Source organism: Myotis nattereri (genome assembly GCF_964212035.1).
Source record: "Myotis nattereri genome assembly, chromosome: 3".
Classification (NCBI taxonomy): domain Eukaryota; kingdom Metazoa; phylum Chordata; class Mammalia; order Chiroptera; family Vespertilionidae; genus Myotis; species Myotis nattereri.
The window spans coordinates 176,296,772-176,310,128 of NC_138077.1; the positions used below are offsets into that span (position 1 = coordinate 176,296,772).

Consider the following 13,357-nt stretch of genomic DNA (forward strand, 5'->3'; position numbering starts at 1 on the left):
ACCCCCACCCTGAAGGGTTTGTGACTAGCTGCAAACAGCCATCATCCCCCTCACCCAGGCTGGCAGGCACCCCAGTGGGGACCCCCACCCTGATCCAGGACACCCTTCAGGGCAAACCAGCCGGCCCCCACCCGTGCACCAGGCCTCTATCCTATATAGTAAAAGGGTAATATGCGTCCTAGCACTGGGATCAGTGTGACAGGGGCAACACCCAAATCCCCTGACCACCCAGTGGCTCTTTGTGTGACAGGGGGCGGGGCCACAACCTCCCTATCCGCCCTGCTCTGTTCGTGACAGGGGAAGGCGCCCCAACCCCCTGATCGGCCCTGCTCTGTGCGTGACAGTGTACGGAGCCCCAACCCCCCTGATGGGCCCTGCTCTGTGCGTGACAGGGGGCAGCGCCCCAACCCCCTGATTGGCCCTTCTCTGTGCATGACAAGGGGTGGTGCCGCAACCTCCCCATCGACCCTGCCTTGAGTGTGACAGGGGGCGGTGCCCCAACCCCCCAATCGGCCCTTCCCTGAATGTGACTAGGGGTGGCATCGCAACCTCCCGATCCGCCCTGCTCTGTGCATGACAGGGGGCGGCACCCCAACTCCCCAATTGGCCCTTCTCTGAGCCCAACCAGGGGCTGCACGTAGGGATTGGGACTGCCCTCTTCCACCTGGGAGCAGGCCTAAGCCAGCAGGGCGTTATCTCCCGAGGGGTTCCAGACTGTGAGAGGGCACAGGCCGGGATGAGGGACTCCCCCCTCCCCTCCGAGTGCACAAATTTTTGTGCACCGGGCCTCTAGTAATATATAAAGAGGTAATATGCAAATTAGGCCAGGATACCATAACGGGATGACCAGACAGGAGGTGGTTGCATGCGCAGGTGAGGCCCGGAGTGGAGACAGAGACAGAGACAGGGGAGCCTGCCCCAGCCTGTGCGGCAGCCTAGAGTGGACACAGGCAGGGGGGCAGGGCGGCCTGGGGCAGAAGTCAGGCATGGTCCCGGCCATGTGCGGCACCAGTCAGGCACAGGTCCCAGCCGCCCGCAGTGGCGGTCCAGTCTGACTCCCACAGTGGCCTGGCGCTGCGTGAGTCAGGCACAGGTCCCGGCTGCCCACAGTGGCAGTCTGGCCTGACTTCCACGGCAGCCCACAGGGTGCCTCCTCGCACAATTTTAATCACACGCTGGGCCTCTAGTATATTGTAAAATTACTCAATATAGCAAAGAAGTATCCAACATAAAAGTACTTAACCTCTCTTGCCTAAATCGTTATTCTTATTAGCACACACACCACACACACACAAACATATTCATTTGGGGTAGAGGTAAAAGGTCACAGTACCCAAACCTCTAGGTGGCACCTCTGCTGGCCTCCTTGTTGCCTTGTGGGTATGGATTTTGCCACTGCTTTGGTTGCTGCTAAACTGACTCTGTGGATTGGATCTAGCAGGAGGATTCTTGCTAGAACAAGCTCCAAACCCTTAGCCAGACATTGCCGGGAGCATTAGGAGAGGGGAGGATCAGCAGGCCCCGTAGCGGGAGCTGGGCAAGCTCAGGGTCCTCATACTCCATACGAAAAACTTCTTCCCTGTGATTGGCTCCCGTAAGGGAGTTTCTACTCACACCTTTTGCTTTGATTGGATGTATGCAAATTAGCAAACCCTTACGTGTTGATCCTAGATATAAAGAATACTAGGGGCCCGGTGCACAAAATTCGTGCACTGGGTGTGCGTGTGTGTATGTGTGTGTGTGTGTGTGTGTGCGTGTGTGTGTGTGTGTGGAGAGTGTCCCTCAGCCCAGCCTGCCCCCTCTCACATACTGGGAGCCCTCAGGTGTTGACCCCCATCACCCTCCGATCGCCTGATCGGCCCCTTGCCCAGGCCTGACGCCTCCGCCAGAGGTGTCAGGCTTGGACAGGGGACCCCCACCTCCCCCCGATCACTGGCTCTGGCCCCCGCCCAGGTCTGAGGCCTCTGGCCCAGGAATCATGCCTGGGCAGGGGACTCCCATCTCCCTCTGATTGCTTGCTCCACCCCCCGCCCAAGCCTGACGCCTCTGACCCAGGCTTCAGGCCTGGGCAAGGGGACCATCATATCCCCCCAATCCCCGGCTCCGCCCCCCACCCAGGCCTGATGCCTCAGCCAGAGGAGTTGACCCTCATCACCCTCCGATCACCAATCACCGGATTGGCCCCTTGACCAGGCCTGAGGCCTCCGGCAGAGGTGTCAGGCCTGGGCAGGGGACCCCCAGCTCCCCGCGGTTGCAGGCTCCGCCCCTGCCCAGGCCTAATGCCTCTGGCCTAGGCATCTGGCCCGGGCAGCGGGGAACTGCAGTGGCAGCGAGGGGCGCCGCGATCGTGGGATTCGCTTTAGGCCCAGGCAAGGGACCCCTAGCTCCTGGGACTGCCAGCTTCGACCATGCCCAGCTCCCATCGCTGGCTCCACCCCTACTTCCTGCTATCACTGGCCAGGGCGGCAAAGGCACCTGATTCTCCGATCATGGCTGGGGGGCAGGGCAAAGGCGGCCCCAGGGCCGCCTTTGCCCTGCCCCCCAGCTCTTACCTCCCCCCTGGGTTTCAGGTCACTGTCAGTGGCAGGGGGCTTCTTCCTGCTTTCCCTTTCGCCTCCCTGCATTGTGCCTACATATGCAAATTAGCCGCCATCTTGTTGGCAGTTAACTGCCAATCTTAGTTGGCAGTTAATTTGCATATAGCCCTGATTAGTCAATGAAAACGGTATCGCCGTATGCCAGTTACCATTTTTCTCTTTTATTAGTGTAGATATATACCGACTCTGTAACCCCCTTCCAAATCGCCATAGAGTTTGGGGGGATATGTGAATGTGGTAACCCTAACATGTAGCTGCTGTGTGCATGTGGCAGACCTCATGGGGACACAGGCAGCTCTCATGTGTTGGTGATGATATGGTGCTGGTGCCAGAATTGGAACTCCTGGTCCCAATTCCTATCCTTAACTTCTATATGGTCCTCATTTCCTACCTCACATTTGTTCATGCTACTTATCTCCATCTGACATACTCTAGATTTAATCACTCATTTGTGTGTGTCTTCATCCCCTGGAATGGAAGCTTCATGAGGGCAGGACTCTGTTTAGTTTGCTATTAAATCCCAGCGACCAAACCTGTGTCTTGAGCATTAGGGTCTCAACAAATATTTATGAATAATAATGATGAATGGATCAATATATGGTTAAATGGGTCAGTCATCAATCAATTGATCAACAGGTGGATCTACAGATAAATTGACAGATGGATAGGTCCTAGCAGCTGTGAAAATTTAGGATAAAATTTAGTAATTAAGGTAGTATGAGTATTTTCTCAAGGAAATAAATTGTCCTAGAAAACTAGACCAATGGAATAAAATCTAGAACCCCAAGACAGACTATACTGACTGGACACTTTGTATATGATAGGTATGTTATTACAAATTAATGCAGAAATCATGATCTAAGATAAATGGTACTAGGACAGTATCTATACAGAAAATCTATTGGATCCTGACCTCACATAATATAAAGAATATCAATTCCAAGTGGATTAAATGCAAACAGCATAACATTCAAAACTTTAGAAGTAACTATTGAATAATTTTTTATGATCTAGGGGTAAAAAAAGATTGATTTAATAAAGCAAAACAAAAAAACCCAGTTACTTTAAAGTTAAATGCTAATTATTTTATCACATTAAAATTTAAAGAGTTGTATATGTCACTATAAGCAAAGTGAAAAGACAAGCTTTGGACTTGGAAAATAATCGCAACATATATAATTACAAAAGGGCTGTATCTGAAGTGAGAAAATTAGCATAGAAAATAATTATAACAAATCCCTGTGTGCTACCACATATATTGATCAAATACTATCCTTGTACCATTTTGCCGTTTCTTCCCGTGGTTTGTGCCCACACAGATTTTAGGACTTTGCTAAATGTCACCTTCCTAGTAAGGTTTTTCCTAACTAACTTTTAAAATTGAACTACTACCACAACACCCTTCGTGACCTATCCCTTCCTCTGGCTTTTCTATGGCACAGATGACCATCTGACATACTAAGTATTTTACTTTATTTGTTTAGTACGTACACTCTCTCTCCTATAAGACTTAAGTAGAAAAATGGGTATATTAAAAAGCAAGTTTCAGAAGAAGAAACCTAAAATAAAAATATTAAAATCATCTTTAATCTTACTAATAATTAGAGAAGAGAATGGTGTGACCCAGCAAGTTCACAAAGAAACCTCACATACATGTGCCCAAGAAGTCTAACAATCTCCATTGCAGCATTGTTTGTATTAGCACAATTTGGAAATACTGTAGCTCAAATGTCCATCAATATGGATGATTAAGTCAGAATATAAACGTATGATAAAATACTATCTAAATGCTAAAATGAAAGAATTAAAGCTAATCTATCAAAGTGGTAAAAACTTTAAAGTGGCAAAAACTGTATTTAACAAAATGAGCAGGCTTGAGATGGTTGCAAAACAGTGATATATATTGTTTATAGATGCCAACATGTATTAGAAGCAAATGCATGCATGAAAATTTAGGAGAAGAGTTGTCTTTGTAAAATTAGGAAAGAATGCATGGGAGATTTTGCTTTTATCCATAATAATTTTTAAGGAAAAGTCAGCAGCAAATATGGCAGATGGTCATATGTGACCAGGCTAGGCTGGCGATGTATAGGTTTTTGTTATAATTATGTCTATGCTCAACTTCATGCTTGAAATATTTAATAAGAAAAGAAATAGGAGGCTACTTAAGTGTGACTATGAGGGAATAAGTTCAAGCCATAGCATATCAAATAATAGTAGGTGTGAAATAACAAAATTGTAAGCTGAATTTTGTTGTGAGCCAAAGACTGGATGTAGAATTGTAGACTCAGTGCCTTCTTCTCATAACTATTGATAAGACTGGGATTTGAAGACAGACATTCTAGGTTTGAATTTTGACTCAGATTTTAGGACTTTGTAATAAATGTTTTTAAATTGGGCATCCATTGCCTTATTTTTAAAGTGTCAAAAGAAGACAGAATAGAGAATAGAGAATAGAAAAACAACAGAGAAAAATAAAAAAAAAACAAGAGTTGGTTCTTCAAAACGACCAACAAAATTTACAAACTTTTAGCTAGATTGGCTGAAGAAAAAAGAGAAGAGACTCAAATAACTAAAATCAGAAATGAAATCGGGTACATTACTATTCATATCACAGAAAAAAATATTCTATAAAGTAGAAAAATAGTACTTCCTCATAACAGATAATATGAGGATGAAATGAGACATTTGTGCAGTGCTTAGCATACCTCATGACACTACACAAAAAGGAAGACCTGTGCATGTTTCAGAGTTCCCGGTGTGGATGTAAACAGACATAAGCTTGAAGTCTGGTTCCACAACCATGCTTTCTCTGATTTTATTTGTTTTGTACAATAACCATATCAGGTTGGTATATTTTTATCTCATTTTATACATAGGAAAACTGAGCCTTGGAGAGGTGAAATAACTTGCCCATGATTACCCCAGATCTTAAAAGACAGAGGTAGGATTCGAATCATGTCTGCCTCCAGAGGAACATAACAGCAAATTATCCGGGTGATATTTCCCTCATTTTATGAATAAACTAAATTGAATTTTTATAAAACATTACAGTAATCTATCCGGTAGCTTTTTTTTTTTCCGAGCAGGAAATCAACCAGCCATAGCTGATTAAAAGTAATAACAAGTATCTACCACTTAGTTTATGTATATGTAACTTCAAACATGTAAAATAACGGAGTTGCTGTAATGGAATATTGTACTAGATAAATATTTCTGCCTTAAACAGATTCTTGGTTTTGGAATACATTGGAAGATCAGTAGGCTGTGAGATTCCATTATGTTAAGTTTTTTTTTTTCTAAAAACATAGGCTTTTTCTAAGTTCCACTGACTTTCCTGAAAAATTGCTTTCTCTCTGCTTGCCATCTATCTTCTGTGAATCCAAATGGAACTTAACTTTTATTGTCACTGATTATTTTGAATGAACAGCTTTCTTAATGTAATTTTTGTCATGACAGTTTCATTTAAGTCTTTTATTCATTTATTCACTCACTCATTCCTCCTTTTACGCAGCAAACATTCATTGAGTGACTGCTGTGAGCTCATCTCTGGGATAGGTTCACAGAACCAAGGGTTAAAAAGGTGTGATAACTTCCTCAGTGGAGCTCAAAGACAGAGGAAGGCAGAGATGGAAATGGATCATTTCAATGCAATGTTACCTTCAGAGTGGAGTTATTGCTTGGGAGGATGACCATGGGGTTCCCAATTAAATAGAGGGGTTCAGGGAAAGTAGAACAGAAATGATCATGATGCAGCTGAAACTGCTCTTTGTATGTTTGCTTTCTGTCTAGAAAAATAAGACATGGTCTTTATAGAAAATATGGAAATCATAAAGAAACGAGAAAAATGACCTACAATAATGCTCCAAACAGATAACCACTATTTTGGCATATTTTTAAGACCAACTTTTAAAAGAATGAGCTCAAATCTTATAAACAATTTTATCATACATATTTCCCATATTCTGAATAATATTTAAATTACTTTGCATAAGATGACTCTGAAGACATGCCAACATTCCCTTCCTCATTCCTCTAGTGATTGTTTCGCTCTGACACGTCACATTATGATGAGCATCTCTGCGCATCAGTATTTGCCTGCCATCGTGGCTGCTTCCTTGGGAAGGAATCCCAAAGGTGACTTAGAGGTCAAAGGAGATGATCACTTTTCAGGCTCTTGACCTTTTCTATGGTGTCCTCTTCTTTATGGCAAGAGCTCAAATTACAAATATGGGAAAGTTCTTTCCAAATTTTCCCCTGCTTCTGTGTATATGAGTGCGTGAGCACACACACACCTCAGGAAAAAAGCACTCATAGACATACGCACGCATATCCTGATCACTCCTACTAAGAGGCATGTTGCCCCACTTCTTGCCCAGGAATTACAATAGGCTGCATTTGTTGATTGTTTTGTTGTTGTTGGTGGTGGTAGTGGTGTTTTGTTTTATCCATTTCTGTATTTCCATTAACTGGTGTATGGTAGAAACTAAGTAAATGTTTCTTGAATGAAAGATAAGAAAAATAAACCTATTACATCGTGAATGCTTACTTTTTGTTTAATGCTGTATTTTGTTTGATTTTAGCATTCTGCAAGACATGGTGGTGGTGAACCCTGACTCCAACTCTTCCTGACTGAGGGGCTCTGTTGCACAACTCAAAGGTAAAGCGGGGCTTACTGGCATGAGCAGAAGCTTCCTCCCTGGAGAATTTGCTCTCTGATGTCTCAGGTCCTCTCCAAGTGATGGAATTCATGCTTTGTGTTCCTCCCTAAAACACCCTGAGGTGGGGTCATGGAGCCTTTGGGAGCAGGAGCTTGTGGTGGCTTTTCTCTGGCCTACACCATGTTTGTGGCTAGAGGAAGAGAATATTGATTCTCTTTCTTCTTTTCTTTAAGTACTTAGTAAGTGTCATTCGGAGCCTTATGTTTCCCTGCCTGGATTTGAGCCTCACCTATTAGGCTGTCTCCAATTGGTTTGATTTTAAACACAACTGTGCTAGCATTCTTTCTTCAGACGCCCCTGTTTCAATATATTTGCCAGAAGGAACCACCCTCCATAGTGGAAACTGAAGCCAAATCATATGTAAGATGAATGCTGACATGGGAAACAGACTGGGAGATTTATGAGCTTAAGGAGCAGGTGCTATTATTTTGAGGTCCGAAACTTTTAAATAATGGCAACACTGAATTATGTACTTCATCCGGGGAGCCTGGAAGACACAATTGAAAACGCCTCTTCTTTTGACAAATTAGAAGCATTCATTCCAGTATCTATTCCTAGTTTGCCAGGGATAATGCTGAATGAATCACAGGCTGGGGGATGGATGTCCCTTCCAACACTTTTAATTAGCAGCACTGCCTATTAGGAGGGACAGAGTGCCACTTCCCAGCCATATTTTACCCCCAACCCCCTTAAAGGGAATAGAAATCTTATTCTCCACAAGGTAATATTTATCTCTTCCCCAGCCAGACAAGCATAGAAAATTAAACAATGGTCCGTTAAAAAGCCCAGCTAATGTATTTATCATTTCCAGTTTATGTGAGTTTGCAAGGCAAATATGAGTGGGAGCTATTTGTTATGGGACCTTAGGGAACAACGGGGTTGGAGAGGGAGCTGGGAGGCTGCAGGATCTGAGACTTATAAAATTCATTAAAAATATGAGGCGCTATTGGAGACAGAGGAAATTAATTACTCTTCGGGACTCAAATGCCACTACTTATTTCAGTGACCTGAAGAGGAGGCTGAGAACTTGTTTTCTGAGGGTTTCTGTACAGGAGAAGGTTGGGAGCTGGGATTCCTTGGCTGTCAATTTTTGCCTGTGCTTGGTGACTTATTGACATGTTAACCTGGCTTGTGCCCCAGCCTCCTCTAATGAGTAGAGTTAAATGAGAAATGGGCCTGGGGAGAAACACGCTCCCCTGTAAGAGCTCACCAGGCATGTAAGTAACTGCGGGACATAGGGAAAGCTGGTCATTTACCACAATGGAGACAAGAGGTGGATTGTGTGCTGCCGGACTGAGTTTGGTCTTTTATTATTGCTTTTACATCCACAAAGCTATTCTCTGTGGTGGAGTGAATTTGGAAAGACAAATTAAGGTTTTCTACCTAAGGAGGACTGGGGAGCAGTAGCTTCTGAAAACAGTCATCTTTTCGAGATTGCTTGTCTAATAAATCTCTCTAATGCATTCTGCCTATAGACAGAGGTGGAAAATATATAGATATGTGATGACTTAAAAGTTTAAAATCGGTGAGCACCTAGAGTAATGTAGTAAAAAGCTCTCTCACGTGTGTGCCTTATCAAGACTGAGGAACTAAAGGTTTTATTCTGAGCTCAGCCACTAACCAGCTGTGAGACCCTCCACAAGACACCACTGTGCTCTGAGCAACTGGTGTATATTTACAAAGTGGGATGATCGTATGTATCTTCTGTGATTCTTAAGATCCATGCTGCAGAAGAGCTTTGAAGGGTGGAGGTATGATACAGGTATACAGTGGTCATGTCACGATTTGGTATATTCTGTTTTGAAAATCTTGGTTTTTAAACATTGAGGCTGTTCAGTGATCTGTATTCCTACCTGGGTCAAATGAAAGGGGCTGTGCACTCTTCTCTTGGCTTGGTTCACTTAGGAAGAGTAGATCAACAGGCCAACAAAGGATCAACAAATATTGCCTTGAGGATTGCTTTGGGAATATATTTCTCATGGTTTGTAAAATAATCCTATATAATAAAAGGGGAATATGCAAATTGACCCTAATGGCAGAAAGACTGGGATGACCAGTTGCTATGACACGCAGTGACCACCAGGGGGAAAACACTCAATGCAGGAGCTGCCCCCTGGTGGTCAGTGCACTTCCACAGTGGGAGCACCACTCAGAAACTGGCTCATGGCTGGCCAGCGCAGCAGTTGTGGTGGTGAGAGCCTCTCCCACCTCCACAGTAGTGCTAAGGATGTCTGGCTAATGGCTTAGGCCCAATCCCACAGAAAGCAGGCCTAAGCCATCAGTCAGACATCCCCTGAGGGGTCCCAGACTGCGAGAGGGCACACGCCAGGCTGAGGGATCTGCCCTTAGTGCATGAATTTTTGTGCACCAGGCCTCTAGTTAAAGAATATGAAGCATAGCTGTGGAGGAAGTTGGAGTCCTAGGTCTTCACCCCTGGGAGCAAACGTAAGGAGTTACCACTTCTCCAATTCGAAAACAATCCTGTCCCTTTAAAGTGGAGACAAATCATGCATCGAAGGTGGTGATGTTTGAAGATTATTCATCTTTTCCTAGAAAGAGATGATGATGAAATAAACTAGGGCAAGATCAGTGGGGATAGAGAATGTTATGCAAAGAGCTGAGGTTCAAGAAGGCCTTGTGTATTGCTTGCCAATTCCAAAGAAATAACCTGGAGGATTGGCTACAAAAGACATGAGCTAATTAGGACTTATTGGCACACTTGGAGTGGCCTACTGGTGAAGTCTCTATAATGCAGGCTTTCTAGTACAGGGTTATATAGAGTACAGAAAACAAGCAAACCTGGGGATAAATCATGCATGCAGGGTGGATGTGCCTATGCGCAAGCTGTGTGAGATCAAAACACAAGCTGTTTACAATCCGGGCTCAAGAACATTTCCTTTTTGGCCATTTCTTGACCAAGGAGCTGGACAGGCCCCCAAGGTCCCACATGTACTTAGAGATGGCCTTCATTATATTCCCACAGGACAGGAAGAGGAGTTGGAACTTAGGAAGGGACCATGTTCTCACATAACACACAGAAGAGAGAACTTTTAAAAAATATACATATATATGTATATATTATTGTTGATAGTATTATAGATGTCTCCTATTCCACCCCCTTTGACCCCCTCTTCCCAGCCCCTGCCCACCCACCCCCAGGTCTTCATCACCCTATTGCCAGTGCCCATGGGATATGCATATAAGTATATAAGTTCTTTGGTTTATCTTTTTTTTTCTCCCCACAACCCCACATCAAGGCCTGTCAGTCTGTTCCATGCCCCCATGCTTTGGGTCTCATTTTGTTGGTCAAATCAAAAGAGAGAACTTTGCGAGGCCTTGGAAAGGAAGGAGTCCCAGGCTTCTCAGGACTTAGGGTGGCGCGCACTTAGAAGCAGGAGCCGTGCAGTGACTTCAAGCTGGAGAGTGTTCCCAAAGCACTTGTAATGTCATTAATAGAAACCATGTAAAATTGCAGGGTACAATCCCTTTGCTCAAGGAGCTCAGATTGGTACACAATTAATAATCATAGAGTAGATAGAAGTAAGCCCCGAAGAGCAGTGTTGGGACCGATCTGAGAGGGAAGGGACTCCTGAGCTGGCCCTCAGAGGAGGAGCGGCTCTGTGATGGGTGAGAAGGGTTAGGGCTGGATATTCCACAGAGTAGTTGCTCACGCAGCTCTGAGCCACAGCTGCCCAAGCGCACAGTGAAGATGCGGGTCTGAGAGTCACACACTTGGCTTGTTCCATTTCTCCAGCAGCCAGGGTTTTACACACCAGTGGTTTCAAAGGCTTCTGTGCTATTGTCTCCTGGAAGTAGCCTTGAAGACTCACCTGTCTGTTCTCATTAACCAACCCTGAAGTGCCCTAGGTCTGACCTGTCCTGAGAATGCTCAGGGGACATCCTTCGTGGTTCTTTGAGGTGTGTTTTTCCTCACTTACCTTTCAAAATTGCTTGAAAGTCATCAGTTGGCATTATGAGCCATTGGCTATTTGTTGTGTTGATCAGATGCGTCTGCCTTTATATTCACTTGTATGCATTTACAGCCATCCTAGGTGAGGCATCATCATGTCTTCCCTTCTGGGAAATGAGATAGAAATAAGACAGCAGCATTTTCCTGCTGCTCTTCCCCCCTCTTACCCCTTCTTGAATTCATCCCTTTAGTGCCTTGTATGTGTTTTCTCATTTGCTTTTATCTTCTTGGATTCTCTCTACCCACCCTTCTACTTCTCTTTCTTCTGATAGAATCACATATGCTCCAAGTTGGAAGGAAGTAGGAGATTCTAGATACCAGGGAGCTCAACTGTAAGAACTTTGTGAAGGTTCTTAACCACATGGTAATTCCCCTTATCTGTTATTTGGGGTGGTGGTGGTGTTGCTTTTCAAAGCTGAATGTCTTAGATTTGACCAGCTTTCTGACATTGATCAAATCATTCCTTTAAGCTTCCGTTTTTACATCAGTAAAAATAAAATAGCAATAATACTTTCCATGCAGGATTGCTGTACGAATTTAATGAGAATGTATACGAAAGGGTCTGACACATCATCTATTCTCAGTGATGAATGTTAGCTATAATTGTTGCTTATAAGAATACTACAAGCTATTATAAAGCCTTAAAACACAAAAGGCGAATATGTTGATCTTTGGCAACAAGGGAGGGAGAAGCTGGGAAGCCGTTGGCATTCTTTGGCTGTTGTCAGAAAATGAAAACTCCTGAAGACACAGGGCTTGGATGCAGCTGAATCTATGGGTGCACAGGCAGCCCTCCCTGGCTGGAGCATGACCCGGGGGCTGAACAATGAAAAGGCCTGCCGGATTCCTGGCGATTTCCTTCTACAGGGCCTCTGGCGAGCCTCTAAATCAACCCTCCCTTACGTATGCTGTTCCTGCCCAGGTAGTATGGTGGCTTGGTAATATCCCCACTTGGCTAGATTGACTTATGTTACTCAGGATTCAGTCTCTTGTGTGTTTCTAGTTAGGATGGGCACAGGGAGATTCCTGGGGTATTCGGGAGATGGAAGGGAAGCAGCAGCCACTTCGTAGCTCACATGTGGTTGCTGCTCTGTGGACTCACCTCCTTGGCTTGAAGCTGCTCTGGGCTCACAGCTGCTCTCCCTCCCCCAACATCCTGCCCCAGCTCCTCCAGCTCCTCATCCAGATGTGTGTGTTTAGCTCCACAGTCATCCACATCAGCAAGCTGGGAGGCAGTGAAAACCATGGCTCCTATCAGTTCTCATGGGGTTTCAACTCATGCTTGTGGGTTCCAGGCTGCTCCTGATTTCTCCCACTATTTATACCCATTTTTTCCGTACTAACTGCCTGCCAGTGGACTTCACACTCCAGCCTCAGACGTGAGACAATACACTACTAGACTGCTTAACCAGCGACCCCAATTGCATGAGATCCCTCTATTAAATAAATAACACATGTGTATTAATTAAATATATATATATATATATATATATATATATATATATATACCTAAGTTTATATCATATATAATGTATTCATTTATGTTTAGAGGAACAAAAGCAACCACTAGGGGATTATATGTGTGTATGTGTGTCTATGCATTTATGTGTACACATGTGCACACATGCACACACACACATACACACAATTCACTAATGCTTGTTTCTGTTTCTCTGCTGGAATCCTGATTGAAACTGACATTCCTAAGCTTCTTATTATGGGGAACTCTCTACTTCTTAAGGCAGCCTGTTCCTTTTCTACCTCCCTTTTACCATCCCCCTTTTTGTTAAAAAAATTAAAACCCCAAAACGTTGTTTTTCAACCCAGGATGTATCGAACTTTCTCCTTAGGACTTCTGTCCCTCTCAACCCTAAATCCTCTCACAACCCTCACTGCTGTGACCCTAACCCACTGAAGTTTTTCCCTGTCCAGTTTCTCACCTTTATGAGCTTCAGAATTAACCTCATAAACATGACTATCCTAGAGAGGCCTTCTAGCCATCCCACTTCCCCAGACCGATCTCCTTATCCTTCCTGTGCCATATGAAGACAATACCTAGCTCAGGGGTC

At 44.4% G+C, this 13,357-nt stretch overlaps 1 protein-coding gene across 1 annotated transcript in view; it reads left to right on the forward strand.

The window, feature by feature from the left end:
• DAB1 (DAB adaptor protein 1) overlaps positions 1 to 13,357 on the forward strand; it is a 713,425-nt gene that overhangs the window by 126,125 nt on the left and 573,943 nt on the right. The window contains exon 2 of the mRNA XM_081088461.1: positions 7,181 to 7,257. The gene's annotated coding sequence lies outside the window, so the exon portion shown is untranslated. The remainder of the gene's footprint in view (positions 1 to 7,180; positions 7,258 to 13,357) is intronic.